Source organism: Symphalangus syndactylus, chromosome 19 (assembly GCF_028878055.3).
Source record: "Symphalangus syndactylus isolate Jambi chromosome 19, NHGRI_mSymSyn1-v2.1_pri, whole genome shotgun sequence".
NCBI classification, from domain to species: Eukaryota; Metazoa; Chordata; class Mammalia; order Primates; family Hylobatidae; genus Symphalangus; species Symphalangus syndactylus.
In genome coordinates this window covers 55,321,654-55,346,517 of record NC_072434.2, presented here as the reverse complement: position 1 = coordinate 55,346,517, position 24,864 = coordinate 55,321,654, and the positions used below count along the sequence as shown (strand labels likewise).

General features: G+C 41.1%; 1 protein-coding gene across 6 annotated transcripts in view; it reads right to left on the bottom strand.

Moving 5' to 3' along the window:
- Positions 1 to 24,864, bottom strand: part of DAB1 (DAB adaptor protein 1) — a 1,047,542-nt gene that overhangs the window by 385,620 nt on the left and 637,058 nt on the right. Inside the window, exon 3 of one of the 6 annotated variants that reach the window (XM_063613883.1) lies at positions 1,913 to 2,062. The exons of the other annotated variants lie outside the window; for them this stretch is intronic. The gene's annotated coding sequence lies outside the window, so the exon portion shown is untranslated. The remainder of the gene's footprint in view (positions 1 to 1,912; positions 2,063 to 24,864) is intronic. 6 annotated transcript variants of the gene reach the window in all.

Genomic DNA, 24,864 nt, shown 5'->3' with positions numbered 1-24,864 from the left:
TAAACCCCTGGCTGCACACTACAATCATTTAGAAATCTTTTATAAAATACCTGGGTAGCACCTCTAGAGACAAAGGTGTAATTGGTCTGAAAATGGCCTGTGCGTCAGTATTTTCTAGAAAATATTTCACATGAAGCCAGTAGTAGGGGCTCTGTTTGGTCCAGGAGTGTAGCTAAAGCCCACGCTTTTGAGCAGAAAGGCTGAAAGTCCCGACCTAAATTTTCATAAGGTGCAGCATCCCATTTTGTAATGGCTGGTCTTGCTATGACCTGCCATTCTGTCCCAGGACACAGGCTTCTGCCCAGTTCCAGAACCACTAATCATAACAATAGAACATTCATTTAGTGCTTGTTCTGCCACTCTGATTTCCAGGTCCCAACCCTTCTGTCTGTCCCTGGCTGTGCACATGTAGCAACTGATGGTGACAAAGGAACTCCCGTCACCCTAGGATTGAGCTTCGCCCCACAGAAGCCCTCCACATGAGCAGGTGGCTGTCTCCTCTCCCACTCATTTCCTCCCCCACAGCTAAGCACACTCATTGAAAATGAGTTCTTAGTATTAAGCTAAGTGCTCGATCTCCAGGATCTCATTGAACCCTCACAACGATCCCAAATCAGAGAACATTATTAGATCACTTAAGCAGGGGCAGAAGCTGAGGTGAACTCACTTGCTCAGGTAATAGAGCTAGGAAGTAGCAGAGACAGGTCTTGATTCCAACCCTGGTGACAAAGGCCATGCTTATTAACCTCCACAACAGCCAAGAGTTATATGATGCTTGCTATGTCCCAGGCAAGCTCTAAGGAAGCTCTTTTACATAGATTAAAGTAAATATCAGAAAAGGAACCTGGGACACAGAAATATATGCAACAGGCCCAACGTCACAGGGCTACTAAACATAAGAGCCAGCATTTGAATCCAGGCAGTCTTGTCATAGAGCCCAAACTCTGAACCACTTGACCCCACCCTCTTAACCACCACAATGGAGCCTAGGTAACACTGACTGCCATGACCCTGTCCTACCTCTGGGCACACAGCACGGTAGCCTCATGCATGTGTGTCTGTGTGTGTCTATTTGGATGTAACAGCAAGTCTTTTCATTTCTATCTCCTTAGAATCTAATACAGTGCCTGGCAAACAGTAGGTATTTAATGAAGAGCTATTTGACTGTTCATGCATTCCTTCATTCAACGAATATTTTGTGTATTGCGTTCCATGAGCTTCCAGGGATAGAAAGATGAATCGAGCATGGTTCCTGTCTTAAGGAAGTTTGATATAACTGCAGAGACACGGACACAGACAATTGTCATATTTCATGACGCATGCACTCCCAGAGGTATGGACAGATGCTGGGATGTGCTGCAAGAGATTCCATGGTAACACAAAATGCCTAAAGTTCCTTTCCATTATGTCTTGCTCCACCGTCTTGTCTTCCACACACCCAAGCAATCTGGCACTTTCCCTTACATTTTTCCCAAAATCAACTGCTCTGCCAGACTTACTCCAAAACACTGCATTTTTGAGATATGCAGCCTCTAGTTAAACCCTTTCCACTCCCGGTCCCCGGTTTCTCTAGTCTGTCTGTGTGCATTTGCGCTGATCATCAATGGGCAAGGATCCAGGCCATCCCATCTAGACTTAGCCTTGCACACTGCTGGGAACTGTCACAGTTAAGCTGGTGCTGCCTAGTAGAAGAACTCCTACAATCCCCACGTAAGTAAAAACTCTGTCTTTTGTTTCTGACCATATTATTTACCACTAGGAGATTAATAAAGTGAGAATTTAAGCTTCGCGATGCAGGAATATCTGACTGTTTTATTCACTTTTGTATCTCTAGTGCCTAGAACAATCCCTGGCAAATATCGGGTGCAAAATAAGTATCTGTCGAGTGAATAAACAAATACCTGTTGCTTACCTGTTTGTTTCCAGCTACCTGTGAACATCTGAGGGACAGGGATGACTTTGTATCTCCAGAACTTGATAAAGCGCCTGTCACACAGTAGATGCTTAATAAATGTTTCATGAGTGACTGGATGAATGAACAGATGGATAAAGAGAAAGAACACTGTTGAAAGATAAAAAGACTCATCAAAATGTACAGCCTACTGAAAAACTGCCATCTTCAACTAGTTTCATTAATGGAAAAGATACAGCATTATCTTGCTTAATGGTTCTTTTCAACACAATTTCCCTTGTTAAACACACACACATATATGTACAGAGAACTCAATGTTAAGTCCACTTGAAAGATGTGAATTTGATGATGGAATCTGGCAGAAAAATTTAAAAGGCAGGCCACTGTCCAGGTCCCGGCGGCTCACGCCTATAATCCCAACACTTTGGGAGGCCGAGGTGGGCAGATCACTTGAGGTCAGGAATTTGAGACCAGCCTGGCCAACATGATGAAACCCCATCTCTACTAAAAATACAAAAATTAGCTGGGCATGGTGGCACGTGCCTGTAACCTCAGCTACGTGGGAGGCTGAGGAATAAGAATCACTTGAACCCAGGAGGTGGAGGTTGCAGTGAGCCTAGATCATGCCACTGCACTCTAGCCTGGGTGACAGAGCGAGACTCCATCTTAAAAAAAAAAAAAAAAAAAAAAAAAAAAAAAAAAAAAAAGGGCAGGCCACTGATAAGAAGTCTATTGGCATAAAGAAGTATTTCTCAAATGTGGTCTAGGTATGCCCACATCAAATTCATCTAGGACCTTGTTAAAAATGAAGACACCTGAGCACCACTTCTTGTCCACAGAATCAGAATCTTTGGGGAGAGCTGCCCAGAAACTGTCAATTCAGACAAACTCCTCAGATGATTCTTATGCACATAAACATTGAGAATCATAGGCATATGTATATAGTCTTCAGCTCCTCCTACTGTGGCCAAGGGTATATTTTGAAAGTCAAACAGAACTACAAATTAGGCAATGCAGAGGACTTTTTCCAGTTAAGTCCTCCCTCTTACTACCTGAAAGGCTCAAAATGCAAGGCATTATAATTACTACATGTCACCTAAGAAACTTCTGTCAGGGCCCCAGCAAGACATAGATGGCATCCTCCAGCTGAGTAACCTTAGGCTTCATAAAGGGACTGTCTGCAAAGGTGTGGGCAGAGTTATGGGGAAGCTGCAGGGGATGGTGCAGCATTGCAGGGCTAGTAATCCTGGGGAGCTGTTACCACTCCAAGTCCTGAGGGACAGGAGGAAGGAGCAGTTATAGAATCTAAAAATAGAGGCTGGGTGGAAAGGGCCCTTCTACAGGACTGTGACCTCTGGTGGAGGAAGACGGTCAGACTTCAGCAATCCTGAAATGTGGGAGATGGGAAATAAACTCCCCAGCTTCACTCATGCCCTAGCGGAGGTCTCCTGCAAATGTTCCCCCTGCCAGCCAAATGAACCAGAGGCCAGAGGGCAGGGATGCTAATGGAATCATATGGGTCAGTTTCTCAGGGCTCAGAGCAGGATGGAGGCAGGGTCTGGAGAGATAAACAAAAGACGTTCAGCTCAAACCTCCAACTCTCTCAAGAGAACTCAGTACCGGCACTCTATTTTTGACTCCTTTGCCAAAGAGGCACCGTCTCCAACAATTGGAATGGCCATTATATTATCACTCACATTCCCAAGGCTAGTTTAGCATTAAAAACAAAAACTAGTAATATTCTGCCCCTGTCTAAAGATGAGAGCCAGGCAATCATCAAATAAATAAAAGAGGTTTCAGGGTTGACGAGCTAGTTTTAAATCCTGAGGAACTCCTCAAATTTGAATCTTCTTCTTAATTACGAAAAGCTATAAATAAAGCCACCCATTCTGCCCACCTTGATAATGTCTTCCATAATCACCACATGAGGTATTGGGTATTAAGTGTCTCTGTGAAATTACTAAGCTGTATAAGATATTAAGTTATAATTCCCTCCAGGAAGTACAGTACAGATGTGCAAATCTGTGTGTTAGAAGGATGGAGCAACCAATTTTGTTTTCACACTTGGGTGATCTGTGCCCAAATCAAAGACAAACCACAACATATGCTTTTGTGTGAGTTTTCTTATTTTTAGCAATGCATTAGGGAGAAGAAGGAGTCACTGGAATGTACAAAATTTGGCAGTGCAGCACAGAATGCCTCAGCGACTTGGAGGGGGGTTAAGAACATATGTTTAACAGTCTTTTTCATGGACCCAAAAGGAGAATATTGAGGATGTCACTGCTTACTAGAAAAACTGTTGTTACTCCAAGCATTTCCTACCTTTGATTAGCTTCTCTTCTAAAGTAAATTAATTGTAGTGGAGTGAAAAGAGCACTGGAGCAATCGTCAAAAGACCTAGCTTCTAGATGCTGCCTCTGTCTCTGTTAGTTCTTGGGGACTAGAACTAACTTGAAGTTTTTAACTGTGCTGTGGGTAAACCTAGGGTGGTTCTTGACAGTTATCTCAAGGTCTATCAGAAGAGCTTCTAAAGATTAGAAAGAAGCGAGTAGTAAGGAGGGGCTACCAGCTAAGAAACCCCCTTCCCCACCATCTTTTCCTATTTCATACATTGAAGTTACGTGTGAGATCACATAGGTCCCCACTGCTTAAGAAACAAAAACAAACAAACAAATACATTCTTAAATAGATGATCTGTAAGATATCTTAAAACGTAACATAAGAGAGTTTAATAAACTTAGTTCCATCCCACTGCATTTGGAACTGTGAAGCCATAAGTATTTGCCCAAGTCCACCTTTCAGTAGACTAACGCATGAACCACCATATCTAAGGAAGTTACAAAGTAAGAATCAACTACCCAGAGTGAAATTAATACTACAGCTCACAGGCAGGTTTGCTATGAACATTTGTTAGAATAAAGGTAAACTGGGTAACTTTTCCCCATCAGGTGTGGTTTAGCTGCCAGACCAACAGTTTGATCATTGCAGGTTAACAACTGCCTAAGGTTGGAACCTGCCAGCCAGGTCCCAACATTCAACCAAGTGAGTGCCCCAGGGTCACAAACAATGCTGTTTGCTTGTTCACCAGCTGTAACAACTTTCTCCCAAATCAGGCAAACAAGGGCATATTCAGTATTACACACTGGATACGGTGTGAAATCCAAGCCACCTATAGACTATGATTTACCTCTCTCAGCATTTTGCAAAGATGTAGTAGAAAGATATCCAACCTTCATAAAGAAGAAGATCAAGGACTTGCATTCAAAATCTACTACTCATTAACACCACGACTTTGGGTAAGTTATGTCACCATTCTGATGCCAGTTTTTCCATTTGCCAAATGGAAGTGGTGATATTAGCTCATATGTGAATCCATGTGAAGCTCTTAGAAAAGGGTGTGGCACATAGTAAACACTCAATTAATAATAGTTGTTGTTTCTATTATTTTGTCAATAACTTAGTAAGTGCCAAGCACTCTGCAAAGTTTTAACAGTCACCAAATATTTATTGAGCACCTACTTGGTGTCAGGCAGCATTCATTATTTCCTTTAATCCCACAACAACCCTCTGAAGTAGGTCGTATTATTTTCATTCTATAGAAATGAAAATAGAGACAAAGAGAAATGACTAATAAAAAACTGAAGAGTGAAGCCATCTGATCTAAGCTAGGCATTATATTTCCTGGAGGCTGCCATAAAACTGATATGGTGTTGTTATGTAAATAAAGCGTAGCCTAGAGCAGGTTCTTATAAATAGTGGCTACCATTATTAACTTAATCTTTTCTGTTACCACACTCTTCAGCACCCTCTTACCCAAATATTGGTCAATCAGATACTACTTTGTACTTTTTACCAAGCTAACATCTTTACCTTTACCTATTGAAGGGTTTTCCTTAAAGTGGCCAGCAGTTTGGATAATTCAGCAAAGCCTGGAAAATAGTGACAATGATGATAATGATGGTGATGATAATGGTAATGATGATTGTAATGAGTAAAATGTGTTCATATTGCATGCCAACAATGGGAATACAAAGGTGAAATGGCATTGGCTTCTCAGCTCTTACAGGGCTAGGTCCAGTGGGGAGACATAAAGCACACTAATAACATGTTACAGCAGGAACTAAGATGTGGGTTTGTCTAAAGTGAATCGAGAAGGGCTTCACAGAGGAGGCAACCTTTGATTTATAACATGCAGGATGTACAGGAGCTTGATGAACATACAGTAAAAGGATATTCTCAACAGAAAGGCTGTGCCTAAGTCCTCCTTCAAACTCCAGGCCTAGCACATGCAGCACCTCAATCCATTTGTTGATTACATTTGAAATGTAAGAGTTGATGATTATGGGTCTCCTATACCTCCTCCAAGCTTATATTCCATCCCTATCCTAAAATATTGGTAAGACTTCCAGAGAGAGGGAGTAAGGAGAAAGAAATTCTCTCATGTAACCTGCTTATTGTAAAGAAATACAACCTCATGTTTCCCTGTCATTCCCAAAGGGCCGTTTCTACATGACAAGCTAATCACCTGCAAAATTACCGTGAGGCGCTAGTTCTTAGTTATGTACAAGCAGAACAGCATTCAAAGCATCTTCACATGGTTGGTTTTATAACTTAAGAAAGACTGTTCTGATTTACCTTATTTTTCCAATTCAAACTTAGAAGATAATAGAACAAATGGATATGGTACCTGTCAAATGAGAGAGAAACAGAAATGCAGGGAACAAGCCTTGGGTAATCAATTCAAGCTTCTTACATCTAGTCAACGAGAGAGTGTAATTACGTTGGAGTCCAGAGTATAAAGCATAAGACTCTTCAGTATTTTTATATAGAAGATGTTGCTCTTAAAATACTGATGATGTGCAATGTCTATAGAATAAATACAGCCTAGTGTCACAGAGTTGCATGCATTACTCATGCAGAATGCTTGCTGTGTTCTCTCTCTTTTCATATGGATGATCTCTATTTTGTTCAGGTCCGGGAAGCAGCCCCGTCACATCCTAACAAAACTTTCAATGGAAATTTGTTGTGAGGAAACCAGTCTCCTCACCATTTTCTCCTGCACACGCCATCTGCCTCAGCTAGTCTGCCATGTACAGAGGCTCCCAAATCCACTGAAATAAATCTGTGGTGTCTGTACAATCAATTCTCTAAGAATATGACTTTATAGGTTCTCTGCCCACATTCATCTCTTATTATTAACAAGTGGGCATTGGTTTCAAGATTTATCTCAGAACTGATGGTGTGAAATTAAACTTTGAGCTCACTGCTTTCCCAGACAGAGATAGCCCCGGTCCTGGGGTGACCTGAATCTGATGAGCTTCCCAAGCTTGGCTCAGAAGTCCAGATGCTAAAGACAGATGTGGCTGCTTCCTGCTGATCACAACAAAGAAGCTGCTGGGTGGCTTGTTTGTTTGTATATAAGCATAAGCAAATGCTCTGGGGTTGAGGCTGCTAATTAAGTCTCTAAATTGTACTGGGTATGATAAAGCTTTCACCCTCCCTCTTCCTGTCTCAGTTGAGAGACTCACCTTATCTGAGGATGAACCAGTGAGATTTACCGTGTGTGGTTGGGAAGATCTACAGCAAACCAACACACTCACCCAACAGCAAGGGAGGAGACATAGGGAAATGGCTGAGAATCAAAGAGATTTGAAATCCCACACTGCTAGTCACAGACTGAGCCCCTGACCAAGATACTTCAGCTTGCTTGAGTCAGTTTCCTCTTAATGAGGATGAATCCTTACCTCCCAATGTTGGTTGATCCGAGGCTCATTCATTCATCCATTCATTCTCAACAAATGTTTATTGAGTGCTATATTAGTTTTCTCTTGCTGCCATAACAAATTACCATGAACTTAGTGGTTCAAAACAATAGAATTTTATTATTTTCACTGCCATAGAAGTCCAATAAAGGTATTTCTAGACAAAATCAAAGTATCCAGAAAGCCACGTTCCTTTCTGGAGCTTCAAAGGGAGAATCCATTTCCTTGCTTTTTCCAACTTTTAAAAGCCACTGATTCTTTGACTTGTGGCCCTTTTCTCACATCTACAAAGCCAACAATGGTGAGTCCTTCTCACGCTGCCAACTCTCTGGTTCTTTGCAGCCGGGGAAACATTCTCAGCTTTTAGAGATTCACATGGTCCAACTGGTCCACCTTGATAATCCAAGATCCTCATATCAAGGTCCTTATATTAATGGTATCTGCCGAGTCTCTTTTTCCATATAAGGTAACATCTTCATAGGTTCCGAGGATTAGGGCATGACATCTTTGGGGGGGCCATTATTCTGTCTACCACAGGAATGCATTCTTTATATTAGCAAACAAACAAAAAAATCCCTGCCTCAAAGAACTAACATTCTAGGGGCAGACTATAAACAATAAATATAAAACCAGCAAGTATACAGAATGTTAGAAGGTATGAGTCCTATGAAAAAAAATAAAAGTAGAGAAAGGTGAGGGGAATAAAAGTGCCAGGGCTCGGGGGTTGGACTGTAGTGTTAAATAAGGTAATAGTATATATTACAGAGAGTGAGCTGCTAGTTAAGGGTGGAATGAAAGAAATTGAGATTAGGAGAGAGCTGAAGTCATTGGGAAATGACAAGTTCATTAATTTTTTTAAAAATGTATTTAGAGGATTTTGAGGGCCTAGCACATACTGGGTTTGTTTTTCCTTCCAACAGCAACTTTCTATGATGAGAGCCTCTTCATGTCTATCCCTCTGATTCTCAGGTTGGGGTATTTTGGCCCACAGTAAATCAGACTTTGTAGCATAATGAAGAGCACGGAAACCTATCTCTGCACTTTACTGGCAGGATGATCTGGAGCTGTCATTTTCCTTCTTTGAACCTCAACGTTTTCATGGGTTCACTGGCGCTTGCCCCTGGAATCTCATACTATTTGGAGAATCAAGATCATTAAGTGTAATGAAAACAGTGTGGTGCTGGCATAAAGACAGGCATAGAGACCAATAGAAGAGAACAGAAAGCCAAGAAATAAAACCTCACATAGGAGATCAAATGATTTTTGACAAGGGTTAAATTCAGTGTGGAAAAGACAGTGTCTTTAGCAAATAGTGTTGGGAAAACTCAATATCTAGATGCAAAAGAATGAAATTGGACCCTTACCTTATGCCATTTACAAAAATTACCTCAAAATGGCTCAAAGACCTAACCATGAAACTTACAACTACAAAACTTTTGAAAGAAAACACAAAGGAAAAGTTTCACAATATTGAATTTAGCAACAATTTTTTGGATATGATACCAAAAGCACAAACAACAAAAGTAAAAATACATAAATCACACTGCATCAAAATTTAAAACATCTATGCATCAAAGGACATGATCAACGGAGTAATAAGTGATGAGAAAAAATATTTGCAAATCATATATGATAAGGAGTTAATATCCAGAATATATAAAGTATTCTTACAACTCAACAAGAAAAAAATAACCCAATTTAAAAATGAGCAAAAGACTTAAATGCTCATTTCTCCAAAGAAGATATACAAATTGCCAACAAGCATTTGGAAAGTTGCCCAACATCACCAATCATTAGGAAAATGCAAATTAAAGCCACAATGAGATATCACTTCACATCTGTTAGGATGGCTACTATAAAAACAAACAAACAAACAAAAAACAGAAAATAACGAGTGTTAGTGATGATGTGGAGAAACTGGAACCCTGCAAACCACTGGTGGGAATGTTAAATGGTGCAGCCACTATTGAAAACAGTATGATGGTTTCTCAAAAAGGTAAACATAAAATTACCATATTATTCAGCAATTCTACTTCTGAATATACATCCAAAAGAACTAAAAGCAGTATCATGAAGAAGTACGCACATTTCTCTACCCATATTCATAGCAGCATTATTCACAATAGCCAAAAGGCGGAAGCAACCCTAATATCCACTGACAGATGAATGGATAAACCAAGTGTGATAAATATATACAGTGAAATATGATTCAGCCTTTTAAACGAAGGACATTCTGACACATGCATGAACCTTGAGAACATTATGCTAATTGAAATAAGCCAATCGCAATTCTACTTTTATGATGTATCTAGAGTAGTCAAATTCATAGAAAGTAGAATGGTAGCTGCCAGGAACTGGGAGGTGGAGGGAAAAATGGGGCATTATTGTTTAAAGGGTACAGAGTTTCAATTTGGCATAATGAAAAAGTTCTGGAGATGGGTTGCACAACAATGTGAATAGCCAACACTATTGAACGACATACACTTAAAAATGGTTAAGATGATAAATTTTACATGTATTTCATATCACAACTAAAAATTTGTCATAAAAATAAAAATATGTCAGATCAGTAAGGATGTGCGTGTAGGATATTTGTAAAGCATGTTAAAAATGTACATACTCCCTCATGCTATGACATGCTCTCTAGAAGAAGCAATAGGTTATACAGAAACACAAATCCCATCTCAGATCATTGATAATGAACAATACACAGATTGGGATGTCTGCCCAGGGTCAACAGCAGCAGCAGGACACAGCTGCTCAGGGTCTCCAGGGCAGACCATATACTCCCATTGCCCAGATAAAAACTTAGGGATTACCTATTATTCAAACACTGCCAATCAGTGCAAATAAAATATGTTACTACATTTTGGAAAAAGAGAAATAGGACAACCTTGAGTCTAGATGTTTCACATAAAATTACTTCTTGAATTTGTATTAGCTTCTTTTACTGCTTCAGAATCTCAGAGAACTTCATAAGCACATGCATGGGTTAGCCTGTGTAAAGCAAGTGTGGCAGGAAGTAGCTCCATGTAGTCTTTCTGTGTGGTTCTGGGCAGGATAAAAATCATTTTTTGGATCATCTGTAATGCATTCAGTCAGCAAACATTTACTTAGCAACTACCATATGTTAGCCTTGGTTGGTGATGTGTAGGAAAATGAGACATAGCCCCTGCCTTGAAGGAGACACAGTTGAATTGAGGAGTCAGAAAAGAAAACCTGTAATTACATCTCACGAAGTACAGAGTCCAGAGGCAAGAGACAGCATGACATACTCAGAGAAAGAGTAAACAGTTCAGTAAGGGTGAAATATAGGCATTAAGGCAAGGAACTAGGGAGAAAGGGCCTAAAAATTCACTGGGTTAGAACAAAATGCAATTTAATTCTAGCCATATGGTAGTGTTACTCATTAAAATGTCCCCAAAATGGCAAGGTGCCATGGAGTCTACCAAATGGTGCTGCACTTTATCATTGATTTCATTTTGCTTACAAAGGAATGATGGTTCATTGATCACTCCCCTTGGAAGGTATTTAAATGTGTCCTTAGCCACCTCTTGAAAGAGGCACAGTTGAGTGAGTTAAGAGCATGGGTTACAGAGTTAGCAACAGCAAAGGTTTCCATCTAAACGGTGTCACTCCCCAGCCTGTGCAGCTTTGGGTGAGTGACTGGGCTACTCAGTGACTGTTTCTGCAGGATAACATGGGAAACAGAATGGCTCCCACCTCACTGGGTTGCTGTTGGGGTTAGGTGAGGTAAGGGAAGTCAAGAGCTTGGCATGTAGCAAGGACTTCGTAAATGGCATGGATGGTATCTGTCCATTGATTCATCAGCCTTTTAATGGGCACTGTTCTAGACTCTGGAGATACAAAGATAAACAAGGCAGAGTCTTTATCCTTCAAGGAACCTCCACACTAGTGGTCAGATAGACACAATTATACACTAGGACAACAGAAGGTCAATTTGTTTTATCTCTGCCTCACTTAGGCCCCTTGGGGAAAAAAAAAAAGACCTGTCTTTTTCATCTCCATAAACACGGGACAGAATCCTGGTCAGCTTTACGGGGGCCTACAGGAAGTGAGGGCCAGTCACTGGTAACAAAACAACCTGAGACTGAATAGAACCCATTGTATGTTCTATATTCTATATTCAATAGAGGCTGTCAGGACCAGGAAAGACCCTAGAGATCAAATGGATCAACTCCTTCACTTTGCAGATGAACAAACTGAGGCTCAAAAGATCAAACGATTCACCTAAGTTCACTCCATTACATTGAGTCCTTGTTGCTGAAATGGCCCTCTTCCTCACACAGTACAGCTTCATTCCTCACTATCTTCTGGTATTGTGTGTGTGTGTGTGTGTGTGTGTGTGTGTGTGTAATGGCAGAACATGCTCTTCACACCAGATTTTTCGAATGGGGAAAAGAAATTTTAAAATGTTCACAAACCTGAGGCCCATGCAACATTAAGCTGTAGAACGATTCTGCTTTATCCTGCTTCCAGGGCACGTCTGTGAGCTGCCTTCTGATGCCATCACTCTTTGTTCCAGGAAGCCATCTAATTCCCAAGGTGGGGAGCCACAGCCAGCTGCCTCACAGGACACTCAGCAGTGGAATTAGCATGATCATCAGTCTAACCCTGTTTTCTTAAGATTTATCCAGCTCTCTACTTTCTCCACTTTGAGGTTAACAGTAAGACTTTGGATTTAGTCAACGAGGGTTTGGATTCAGTTCCCTCACTTACTAGTTGAGAGACCTCAAGCAAGTCACTAAGCCTCTCCAAGCCTCAGTTTCCTCATATGGAAAATGGGTACAATACTGACTACCTCTATAAATTAGTGTGAGGACTAAGATGATGTGTACAGAGCCAGCACAGGGCTGGGAAAAGAATAAACCCCTAATAACCCGTAGCTAGAAGGATAATGAGAAGGTTAATGTCAACATTAGCAGTACTACCAGAATTTTATCTTCTCTAAGACAGACAAAGGAAATTCTCACTGGTCCATCTTTGAGTTTTGAACTTTGTATCTTTTGCATTTAATAATAAAATAGATTATTGCCAAATCACATGTTGTATATATATATATATATGTATATGTACACACACACACACACACACACACACAAGCCCCTCTTCTAATCATCATAATAACATTGTAAACCCATGAGCAGGCCGGGTGCAGTGGTTCACGCCTGTAATCCCAGCACTTTGGGAGGCCAAGGCAGGCAGATCACAAGGTCAGGAGTTCGTGAGCAGCTTGGTCGATATGGTGAAGCCCCATCTCTACTAAAAATACAAAAATTAGCCAGGCATGGTGGTGCACACCTGTAATCCCAGCTACTCAGGAGGCTGAGGCAGAAGAATTGCTTGAACCCAGGAGGTAGAGATCGCAGTGAGCCAAGATCGTGCAGTGCCACCGCACGATCTCCTTTCTGTCCAGCCGCATGTGCCTGCCCCCAGCTTCATCACAAACTCTGAGCCCCATCCCCTCTCCTGGGCCTCTCCACCTGCTGCAGCTCCGTTGCACTTCCAATTGGCCTGCTGTCTTTTTCTGCCTTAGTCTCTGCCTCGTCTCTTTCTCTGAAAGCTCATCCCTCTCCTTTCTCTTCTCCCCTGTGTGCTTCAGCCTGGGCAACAGAGTGAGACTCAGCCTCAAAAAAAAAAAAAAAAAAAAAAGAAAAGAAAAAGAAAATGAGAAAACTGAGGTACAAAGGTTAAAATGCCTGGTACCAGCCCTTGCACCAGAAAGTCAAGAAAGATGAAATTAAGTGTCTTCAACTACACCCACCTATGATCTATCTGATACCTCCCCCTCTGTCTTCTTCCTCCAGTCTTTCAACAGATTCTAAATACAAGCATCAAAGGTTGACCTCATCTCCATTTCCAGGCACTTTCGTGAACTGCTGGACTCCCCTCCTAATAATGACCTTTTTCACTCATGCAGTTAAGTCCTCATATCCTTGCATGCATTTTCCTTTACACATTTCTCCTTGTGGGGCCTGTGCACTCGGAATTGTGATTATTTCTCCTTCTGAATAAATAAACATCAAGATCATACATCTTTCAACAAAGATTTCCTTTCACACAGCCACCCGATGTTTGTGAAACAACAATCCTGTCCCTATACGATTCTTCTATTGACCAACCCTGCAGCCCCCATTCACCCAGAACATTTCCATCATCCTAGACATCCCTGTTCCTTGGCTAAAATTATAATAGGCATCTCCTCCCTCAGAGTCCCATGGGCCTCTGGCATTTTCTGTTCTTTGTGTTTCCCAATCCTTGTGTAGGTGTTTCTGTCCCAAAGTGATGTGATCTCATTAAAATCTTCAATGCTCTTCTGAACCCCTCCTTTCTGTCCAGCCGCATGTGCCTGCCCCCAGCTTCATCACAAACTCTGAGCCCCATCCCCTCTCCTGGGCCTCTCCACCTTCTGCAGCTCCATTGCACTTCCAATTGGCCTGCTATCCTTTTCTGCTTTAGTCTCTGCCTCATCTCTTTCTCTGAAAGCTCATCCCTCTCCTTTCTCTTCTCCCCTGTGTGCTTCAGACAAAGACAGACCTTTTGGAAGTGAGCTCAGCTTCCTATTCTCACAGCTAGTTTCCCCTTCTGGTTTTCTTCTTATCCGTCTTGTTTACCCCATATTACTTTATCACTCTCCTACTCCATGACCCTAAATCTCTCTTCTTCACAGAATACTGCTCCCTCTCACAAACTCCTCCTCTTGCCCACTCTGAAGCCTCAGCAACAAACATTATTTCAAAATGTGCCCTAGCTCTGCATGGCCTCTTCTTTCATTCAGGGCCCTTGAAGCTGTCCCAGCTCTGGCTGCCTCCTTTTTATGTTATTCTTTTAGAAAGACATTTCAAAGATATTCTCTTTCACACCACAAAAGTAACTGACAATGCATGCCTCAACTCCCCCCTTATTTTAAACAGGAGACATGGGTGGAACCTTGTCCTATGCACCCCCAAACACAGCCTCCATTTACCATTCTTGTTGTCATTATCTTGGCTCTGGTCCTAATTATTTCTCTCCTACACCCCTAAACACACATCCTTGACTTATTTATTGTCAATTTCCATCTGCCCTTCACACCTTCTACTCCAGACTGATTCCGAAAAGCAAATTTGATCAATTAGTTCCCCAGCTGACAAGGTTTCAATGGCTCCCCATTACTTTCCGCATGAAGTTGAAACTCTCCAGTATGGCATGTAAGGTTCTGCATGCCGTAGCCCCTGCCTACCACCACAGCTCAATTCCCCCACTCAGCACAATCCAAGATCACTGGGGAACAGTAACACGGGACTGCTTTGTACCCAAGTGGGTTCAACTAAGGGAAACGCACCATGGTAGTTCCTGTTGCCCTGCCTCAAATATGATGTTCCCACACCCACTGCATATATGATGAACTCCTATTGGCCTTTATCCTATTATCCTAACATCCTTCTGGGTCCAACTCAACAAAAGAAATGAAGGATGGATAAATGGAGGGAAGGAGAAAGAGAGGCAGGGAGAGAGGGAAGGAAGGAGCATACTACTGCATAGTACATGTGTACAATTTGTGACCAATAGCTATTTCCATAGTAATTATAACTAAATTGTTCCCCAAATGAAATGTATCTGGCAGGTCACTAGCCCCTGTACTTTCCAAGATACAGAAAATTTAGATACCTAACTCCCCCCACAGAAACAAGCTTGATAACAAAAATAACTGTAATAGCTAATATACCTCAGCCCAGAAAACTTCTGAGTTCTTTACCTCTATCAACTCATTTATTCCTCAGTAAACGGTGCGGAAACACAGATATGTCAAGTAATTTGCTCAAAGCCATACAGCTTTTAGTGCAGGGTCAGTCACAGTGTAAACTCAGGCCACCTGGCCCCCAAACCAGTGTTATTAACACTGCATCCATGGTCTGCTCTTATAAGTGGCACTGTTAACACATACCAAACTTTCTTCAACAAGTCTTCAATATCTTCCATGCTCACAGACTTATTACAGACAATAAAGGTTTTGGCCCTATGTGGCCCTCTTAAGTAAGACTGTAACCTTCTTCCAGAAGTCAATCAGGATGAAAAGAATATGGAATTTGAATCAGAAGACCTGATGGGATTCAAGTTCCATCTATAATATTCATTAGTTGTGTGGCCTTAGGCAAATCATTTAACTTGGACTTCAATTTCTGCCTGTAATGGAGATATTAACACCTGCCCTCATAGGGATACTCCAACGTATAAATGAGATAATGTCTATGAAAATATTTTGCAAAAGGTGTCATTTCAATTCTAGCAGTTCTATTCAGACACCAAAATAATCACGATTGTACTCCTGACCTGAAAATCACCTGGAGCTCCTTAATTCCTGGAAACCAAACTTCTGCAAGCAAGTGCCCCAACTTTATTCCAGTGGCATGGATAATCAGAGCCCTGGCATATAACCTTCTTCTGGACAATTAACACTTATTCTTTATAAAGTTACTCCTCCTTTCAAAGAGGGGCCTACAAAGATGAATTCAGCTTCCTCCAAGGATGAGACAAGGAGAAATCAAGAAGAGAAAGAAAAGCCAGTTCTGACCCATTTTCATTTCATTATTCAGCCTATCTTAATCTTCCCAATTTTTATTTTATTTTTTGCTGTTTTCCTTCTCCCAACTTCCTGTTTACAAATGTTAACCATGCATACTATGATCCCAGGTCATTCTAAGGTGGAAATCTGCTTTAAGAAAACCCAAATTCCTAGCTGTCCTCCTTCTCCTAAATACATCTGTACGACAAGCATTCCATTGCTGTCCTTCTAACCTCTTGATCTACATGATCTTTTCCCACAAATAGTTTAAGTTCTTCCACCTTGCTCCCAGTGGCCATGCTTTTTCTGTAGCTCAATAGAAGCTTAATTAATACCTCACACAGCCAGCCAGGGACAGAGCTGAGCTTTGAATCCAGATCCGCTACCCACAGCCAAAGTTCATTCTAGCATAGCACACTGCCGCCCTAACTCCATATTTTTGGTTCCAAGAATGTCCATTCATTCACAAGCATTTAATAACCCAGTAATATGCTTGGCACTGAGATATTCAAGAAATTCAGGCTAAGAAGCAAGAAGAATATAATAAACACACTCAAAGATGTATGAACAAAGAGGCTGCAACAGAGGCATCTGTTACTTCTTCATGATCCATTTTGTTGCAAGGATATATAGCATTAATGAGTATAGCAACTCACTATTCTTTATTATAGAATCCATGAAACATAAAATAACTAAGAGAAGCAATCGAGTCATGTTGTTAACCTCTGTAATCTTCAAGGTCTACCTCCCTGCTTGGCACATGGGAGGTATACTAAAAACATCAACTAATTAATGCTTCAATAAGTTTGAATCTCCAAGAGCATGAGCCCTATATGTTGTGGATTCATTAATTTATTTAACAACCAACATTTACTGAACATCTACTACATGCAGATATATTCTGGAAAACAAAGAAGACTACAAGGCAGCTCATGACCCCACAAATGTGTCTTGATGCTATCAGATGAAAATAACTATATAAGATGCTTCTGGAGCACTGTTGCACTAATCCATCTGTGCATTCTTCTGGTCTTTTTAAAGGCAGAGGAATAAACACACACACACACACACACAGAGAGAGAGAGAGGAGAGAGAGAGAAGGGAGAGGGAGACAGCAATTTCATGTTGCTCGAAAGTTGCATTTTTTTAGGTAAAAATGCAGTGTTAATACGAAGAATGACTCTGATCACAATTCTTATCATTCATTTGTCTCTCCTAGATAAGTTTAGTTTAGATCAGGCTCCACAATGTCTTAGTGATTTTTAATAAACCAGATCAGACTCATTCAGGTACACTTTAAGGATAATTTCAAACAGCAGAAGTCAGCCCAAACTTCCCTAGTCATTTAACAAAGCATGTAATGGCCAGGCACAGTGGCTCACGGCTGTAATCCCAGCACTTTGGGAGGCCAAGGCGGGCAGATCACAAGATCAGGAGATCGAGACCAGCCATGGCCAATATGGTGAAACTCCATCTCTACTCAAAATACAAAAATCAACCAGGCGTGGTGGCACACGCCTGTAGTCCCAGCTACTCGGGAGGCTATGGCAGGAGAATTGCTTGAACCCAGGAGGTGGAGGTTGCAGTGAGTGAGATCGTGCCACTGCACTTTAGCCTGGGTGACAGAGCGAGACTCTGTCTCAAAACAACAATAACAACAAAAAACATATAATGAACACTCCTACTTATTAGGCTTAGTTTTCTTCCTGCATTCAAAACATACTGGTTGAGCAGTCATGCACTGTGCTAGGTACTGAGTGAGACAATGCTCCTTGCCACCTAAGACCTCAGTCTTCACGAGGAAAAACCTTAAACTAATAAATTAAATGTGAGGAAATGCAGTTAGAACAAAAAAGGGAAGAATTAACTCTGACCAAAAGAGTTTGAGAAAACAGCAGAAATATTTTTGGTGGGTCTTGAAAGAAGCATTAAATTTGTCCAGGTGAGGACAGTAGAGAAAACGTAATTCCATTATGTGGAAGAGCATTTCTAAACCCTGACTTGTGAGAGGAACTGGCATGTTCAGGAAATAGCCAGAAGATCAGTGTGACTCAAGCAATCTGCATGTGGGACTGGGAAGATGGAGATGGGAACAGTAGAAAGTCTGTAAAGTAACAAAGCACCATTGGAGAGCATGCTGTGCCACCCATTAAGCCACAGAGATTTGATTTTCCCAAAATTCCCTTAAGAGACAGTATCATATTGGGAGGAAAAGTGTAAGCTTTGGTGCCAGTCGGCCCCGGCTCCACATTCAGGATGTACTATCTCTTCAATGTGTGACCTTTTTTAAAATGTATTTTTTAAATGAAAGTAAACATTGTATATATTTATGGTGTACAACATGATGTTTTGATATATGTATACATTGTGGAATGGCTAAATCGAGCTATTTCCTCACTGTGTGACCTGAGCAAGCTAATTCTTTGGCCTTGGTTTCTTATGAAAAATGGGGATGATTATAATAGGATCTAACTCATAGGGTTGTTGTGACAGCTAAATGAGCATTTAGAGTAATGCCAGATCACTCAGATATATTGCAAAGTCATTACTGCCAGTGATTCATTAAAATAATTTTTGGTTTTTTCACTTCAGCATAGGGATCTGATTCAGGCAAGCATTTCAGGAACTGCCCATAGCTGGTGCTTATATTGATGAACAGAGAAATAAATCAGGAGGCCAGGTGCAGTGGCTCACGCCTGTAATCGTAGCACTTTGGGAGATGGAGACGTGATCGCTTGAGTCCCGGAGTTTGAGACCAGCCTGGGCAACATGGTGAGGCTCCATCTCTACGAAAAACATATAAAAATTAGCTGGGCATGGTGGCATGCACCTGTAGTCCCAGTTTGAGCCCAGGGAAGTAGAGGCGGCAGTGAGCCATCATTGTATTACAGCCTGGGTGACAGAGTGAGACCCCTTCTCAAAAAATGAAAATCAAAATAAATAGATCTGGGTCAGAAAACTACCACCAGTGGGCCAAATCTGGATGGGTGATTGCTATTTTTCTAAGTAAAGTTTTATTGGAACACACTCGCTTGTGTATTTTCTATGGCTACTTTTGAGCTACAACAGCTGAGTTGAGTAGTTGCAACAGAGACCATATATCCTGCCAGGTCAAAAATATTTACTATCTGAATCTTTGCAGAAAAAGGTTCACTGACCCTTGAGATAGATGACTGAAGGCTATAGGGCAAGATAGGTGGCCCACATATAGGTAGATCTACATGTGTATCTATAATCTAGAACCTTGATTCAAAAACTTGCTCATTATCCTTTCCTGCTTTGGTCACTAGACTAGTAGTTCTCAACGTAGCATTATGCTGTAATTGTTTATATGAGCAGGTTTCTCTGTTAACCTTTATCACATATGGTGCAGTGAAAGAACAAAGTTGAGGCCATTCACCGCAGATCTTACCAGATTATTAGAGCCAACACAGACAGTGCTTTGTTCAAAGCAATCTTTTCCTTAACACAGGTTGAAGTACATTCCCCTTCTATCAGACCAACATCAGACCCAACGGGTGTTGTGTTGCAAAGACAAACTGCTGAAGGCAGAGAGTTTCTAAAACCACTTGCTTTCCAACAGCAACACAGTTACCTTAGCCTCTAGTCTCCAGGTACAAAAACAGCTTTTGTGGTTGTCTGAAATACAAGAGATCTCAATTGCTGTTTACTGAACCTCAAACCTTGACAAAATAGGTTACTTTCAGGTCCTGAACTAGCTTCAAATTTATCCTTTCCTTAAAGAACTACAAAAGAGAATAAGCTGTATGCACCACATTCTTTTTGTTATGTTAGAATTAGGAATTAGCACAGAAGGAAATGCTTCTGAATGAACCTTCTCTGCAGATGCCCCTGGAAAACTAGCTGACCATGCCCTTTGAGCAGTATGTTCTAAAACAGTTTCTGGGAACACAATTTTAATAGGTGCCTATAAGAACAGGGAGCATTTTCATGTCTATAAAAGACCAAAGCCAAATTTTTAAATGTCAAACATACTTGTTTCTAGCAGGACTTACAGAGCCTTTAACTGTGCATTGAGAATCTCCTAGAGACATAAAGCATGCAGAGTTGCCCAAACTTATTTGACCAAAGGAAACTTTTATGGGTCTGATTTTCCTTGGAATGTGGTTTGGAGAATGTTTTTAGATTATAGATTATCATAAAGTTTCCTGATGGATGCAACCCACTTTCTATACTCTCTTAGAAAGGATATAATCATTAAAAATTGGTTGTTTTTGCATTTCTGCCCATCAAAGGAACAAACGATTATTAATATACATGTTTTTTGTTTTTTGTTTTGAGACAGAGTCTCACTATGTCACTGAGGGTGGAGTGCACTGGCGAGATCTCGGCTCACTGCAACCTCCACCTCCAGGTTTCAGGTGATTCTCATGCCTCAGCCTCTTGAGTAGCTGGGATTACAGGTGTGTGCGACCATGCTCAGCTAATTTTTTTTTTTTTTTTTTTTGAGACGGAGTCTCACTGTTGCCCAGGCTGGAGTGCAGTGGTGCGATCTCGGCTCACTGCAAGCTCCGCCTCCCGGGTTCACGCCATTCTCCTGCCTCAGCCTCTCCGAATAGCTGGGACTACAGGCGCCCGCCACCACGCCCGGCTAATTTTTTGTGTTTTTAGTAGAGACGGGGTTTCACCGTGTTAGCCAGGATGGTCTCGATCTCCTAGCCTCAAGTGATCTACCTGCCTCAGCCTCCCAAAGTGCTGGGATTACAGGTGTGAGCCACTGCTCCCAGCCCTAATGTGTATGTTAAATCCTACAATATCACTTGGCACCCACGGAGACCACTCACACTGAAGCCAGATTTTGCAAGCCTCAGCCTAATAAACTGGCTCTAAGCTATCAAATTGGATGTCACATATCATGGGAAACGTAAAGAAGGAATGAACACCCCTTGAGCCACTACCACAAGCCAAGAATTGTTTTACCTATGACACCCTACTTAATCTTCAAAACAACCCTGCAAGGTAGTTATTTATTATTCCCATTTCGCAGATGAAATGACCTGTATCTGTGCTGTCCACTACCTATACCACAGTAGCTCCTAGTCATATGAAGCTACTGAGCATCTGCAATGTGGCTAGTGTGACTAAGGAGCTGGGCTTTTCAATTAATTTAAGTTTAAATAGCCACAGGTATCCCATGGCTACCATATAAGGGAACACAGACCTATAGCATTCTTAAGTATAGAGGCTATCTGACTCAATTTTACTGAAACACCAAGTTATCAGTTTTCCACTATTGACCTCCAATTTTACCTGATATTACTAATCCAGGAGGTCCCAAGGACTGGCAAATACAGCAGAGAAAAGCAGTGAAAGCAAATGTGGGTAAGACTGAGCATAATCTACAGCAGCATAGCAGGAAACAAGTATTAAATATTTCTTGTGGGGCTAGACCACCCAAAGTATTTTAGTGAGCTCTAAGGTGGGATAGAGAAAGGCACAGCAAGAGCAAAAGCGCTGAGAGGTCTGGTGATTCAGAAAATGCCAGTGCACTTCAGTGGGCTCTCACACACCATGCTGTGCTTCCCTTATTCTAGTCGCTAGCACCGAACACATAAAAGGTTTGAACGCTCTGCTGAAAACATTAGATTGCAGGTTTTGGAAAAATCCATTTAACCTAGCATCTCCATGCCAAACAAGCCAGAGTGGAGATCCATAACTGTCATGAAGCACGTTTCAGTATAAGGCGTCAGATCGTCTGAATCCCTTCGGTAAGCTGTTTTTTTGTTTTGTTTTGGTTATTTTGTTTTGTTTTAACTTTTCTTCCTAACCTTTGACACAGATCCCAGGAAGCCACATTTGGGGGAAAAAACACTTCTAGTTAGTTAAGTTTCCGTCTTGGTAATTTGAGTGGCTGATGGCAAAAGTAAATTGTGGATTGTTCTTTGACTTTACGAATTTAGCAATTTATCATCAGAGATATCACACTGATTAGAGAAATGCATACCAGCACAGAGGTTCAGAATATGAGTTTTGAAATCGCACTGGTTCAAACCCTGGTTCTGCCACTTAATAGCTAGCCATGTGACCTTGACCACATACTAGTACTTCTCTACGCCTCAGTTCCTTCGTCTGTCAAATGCGGCCAAGACGGATGCTGCCTCTTAAGGATGTTCTCACATGTTAACATAGAGCCTGACTATAAGAAGTTGTTAGTAAGTCCAGGCCTCAGTTCCTCTAGGGAAGCTGAACAAGTCACTTGTCCATACTAATCAGTAGGATCTTTATTATACAGAATGATAACAATGTTTCCTCTGTATATGTGTATCTTTCTCATATGGCTCAATTGAAATAATGTAAATAAACATGTTTTCAGGAGCATGAGGCAATATAGTAATATTTTATATTAACATACTACATTTTTCCTGTAGTCATAAAAGACTGGTTTATTCAATAGAAATCATCAACTATGAGAATTAGAAGATCTTTAGAAACCATTTTATCCATTCCAATGTAAGGATCCTCTACAGTACCCCTTTCCCTTAATTTTCTCAGCCTGTAAAATTTGGGAAAGATAACACACTATATAGACCATTTTACACTTAGATAATTCTTTAAGCCAAAACCTGCCTCCTCTAACCTCCAAACTTTTGGTGGTAAACAGAAAAATTCTAATTCCCATTCCACATTTCCACATGACAGTTTCTTAACTATATGGATAGTTGTCATGCTCCACACTTCCCCTATACACTCATCCCCACCAACAGATACATGTTTCACAGTATAAATATTTCCACTTGCTTCTATTATTTTTATAATTTTTTGAGAGATTATCTATTTTTTTCTTCCAGAATTTTCACCATACTTCCTAGGGACACACTCTAATTTGATCAGTTCCCATTCCACGAACATTTACCCAAACCTATTACCTGCCTGGCCCAGTGCTAGGCTCTGAGGAAAGGAGCTAAGTCAGAAAAGAGAGTGCACGTCCACAGAGTCACTGCCATGTATGGGAGGCAGATGTGTCCCTACATAGCTGAACCTCCCACTGGCTCTCCACAGGGCAGAGACAGGAATTCATGATCAACTTTTTCTTAATGTACAAAAGACGTCTATTAGTCTACCCTGAGTGATGAGGCATCCTGAGTAGCCTATAGATGACATGTATTAACTTAAATCAACTACTTCCCATCTCCTTCATAAGAACGGCCAGATATTCACTACATTCTACTTAGCTATTAATATTTAATGGTTTGCACCTAAGTGCCAGCACAGAGGTTAAGAATATGCAAGTCTTTGCATTTAGCCCTTTTAAATTTTACCCTGTTTAACTCAGTCAACCTTTCTCATGTATAAAGATCAGTGTTCAGCCTGTTATTCTGGTTCTCTTGTCTCTGTGTTATCTGCCCATCAGGTAAGTATATGCTGTTCACTTTCTCCCAATTCCTGATAAAATTGTTAACGACAAAAATGACTTCCATTTGACTGACCAAGTTTACCAGAGATACTAGATTTTTAAGGCTTTTCATTCATACATTTGCTCATCCATTCAGTCAACACTATCGAGTGCACCCTTTGAGCAAGGCCCATAGGCGGCAGAGATAATTATAAAGTGAAAGAGACACTGTCAGTGTGCTTGGGACACTTACCATCTTAGGGAGGTGACAACATGTATATGAATAACTAGAACATGGGGCCTTATGTGAGCGCCCTCGAGCACAGAAGGAGAGCCATTCATTCAGACTGAGAGGATCTAGGGATGCCTGAGGGAAAGGAGAGCAACTGATGGGGCATTGAAAGATAAGGAGGAGTTCAACAGGCAGTGATGCTGAAAAGGCAGATAATAGAAACTTGCAGGAAAGGGTTTTTTTTAAATGATGCCGGAGACTTAATTGTTTTTTATTTATTTGCTTGTTTCAGAATATTTTTCTCCCCTTTGGGAACTTTGCTGTGAGACAGTCAGTATGTTAAATGACATTCCACAAACCTCTCCCTATCCAGAAATAGTTCATTCCACTTTCATCTTTTGATTTGGGAGTTAATTTAAAAAAAAAAAAATGTATTTCTTTCCTATCTTAAAATGAAAGGCAAAACACCCCCATGTTTACAAGTCAGGGGCAAACTCTTCTATCCTGCATTTCATAACTCCCCAAATGTCTTAACAACATATACAGTTGCCACTGTCTGAAGGCTGGAGATGCCACCTCTGGGCTTGGGGACAGCCGCACTGAAGCTTTGCAAGGCTTCCTGGGTTTTGTCCCGTTCCTCACAGGGTGCCCAATTACATTTCATTTTCTGTATGGCCTTTCCTTCCTTTGAACACTGACTTGAAGGCTGGCTTAGGGTTTTGAATGTGTGCTCTTCTGGTATTGAAGTCCTTCTTCTGCAGAAATGCAGTCCGACTCCTGGCCGAGCTTTTCTTTATAAGTGGACTTTTCACAGCTCTTCCTTCCAATTTGGTCTGTAGTTGAAGCTTGAAATGATTAAAGATGGTTGCATAAGCCAGAGTTGAGGAACTTTTTTTTCTTCTTTTCTACTGGAGGTTACCAACTCACCATTAACCTGATGCCAGCCACACAGAACCAAAAGGCAATGCCATTAAGAGCAACTGGTTTTTAGTGTGAGGGTCTTTTTTTCTTTGTGGAAGGTGAGGAGAGATTTGTGGA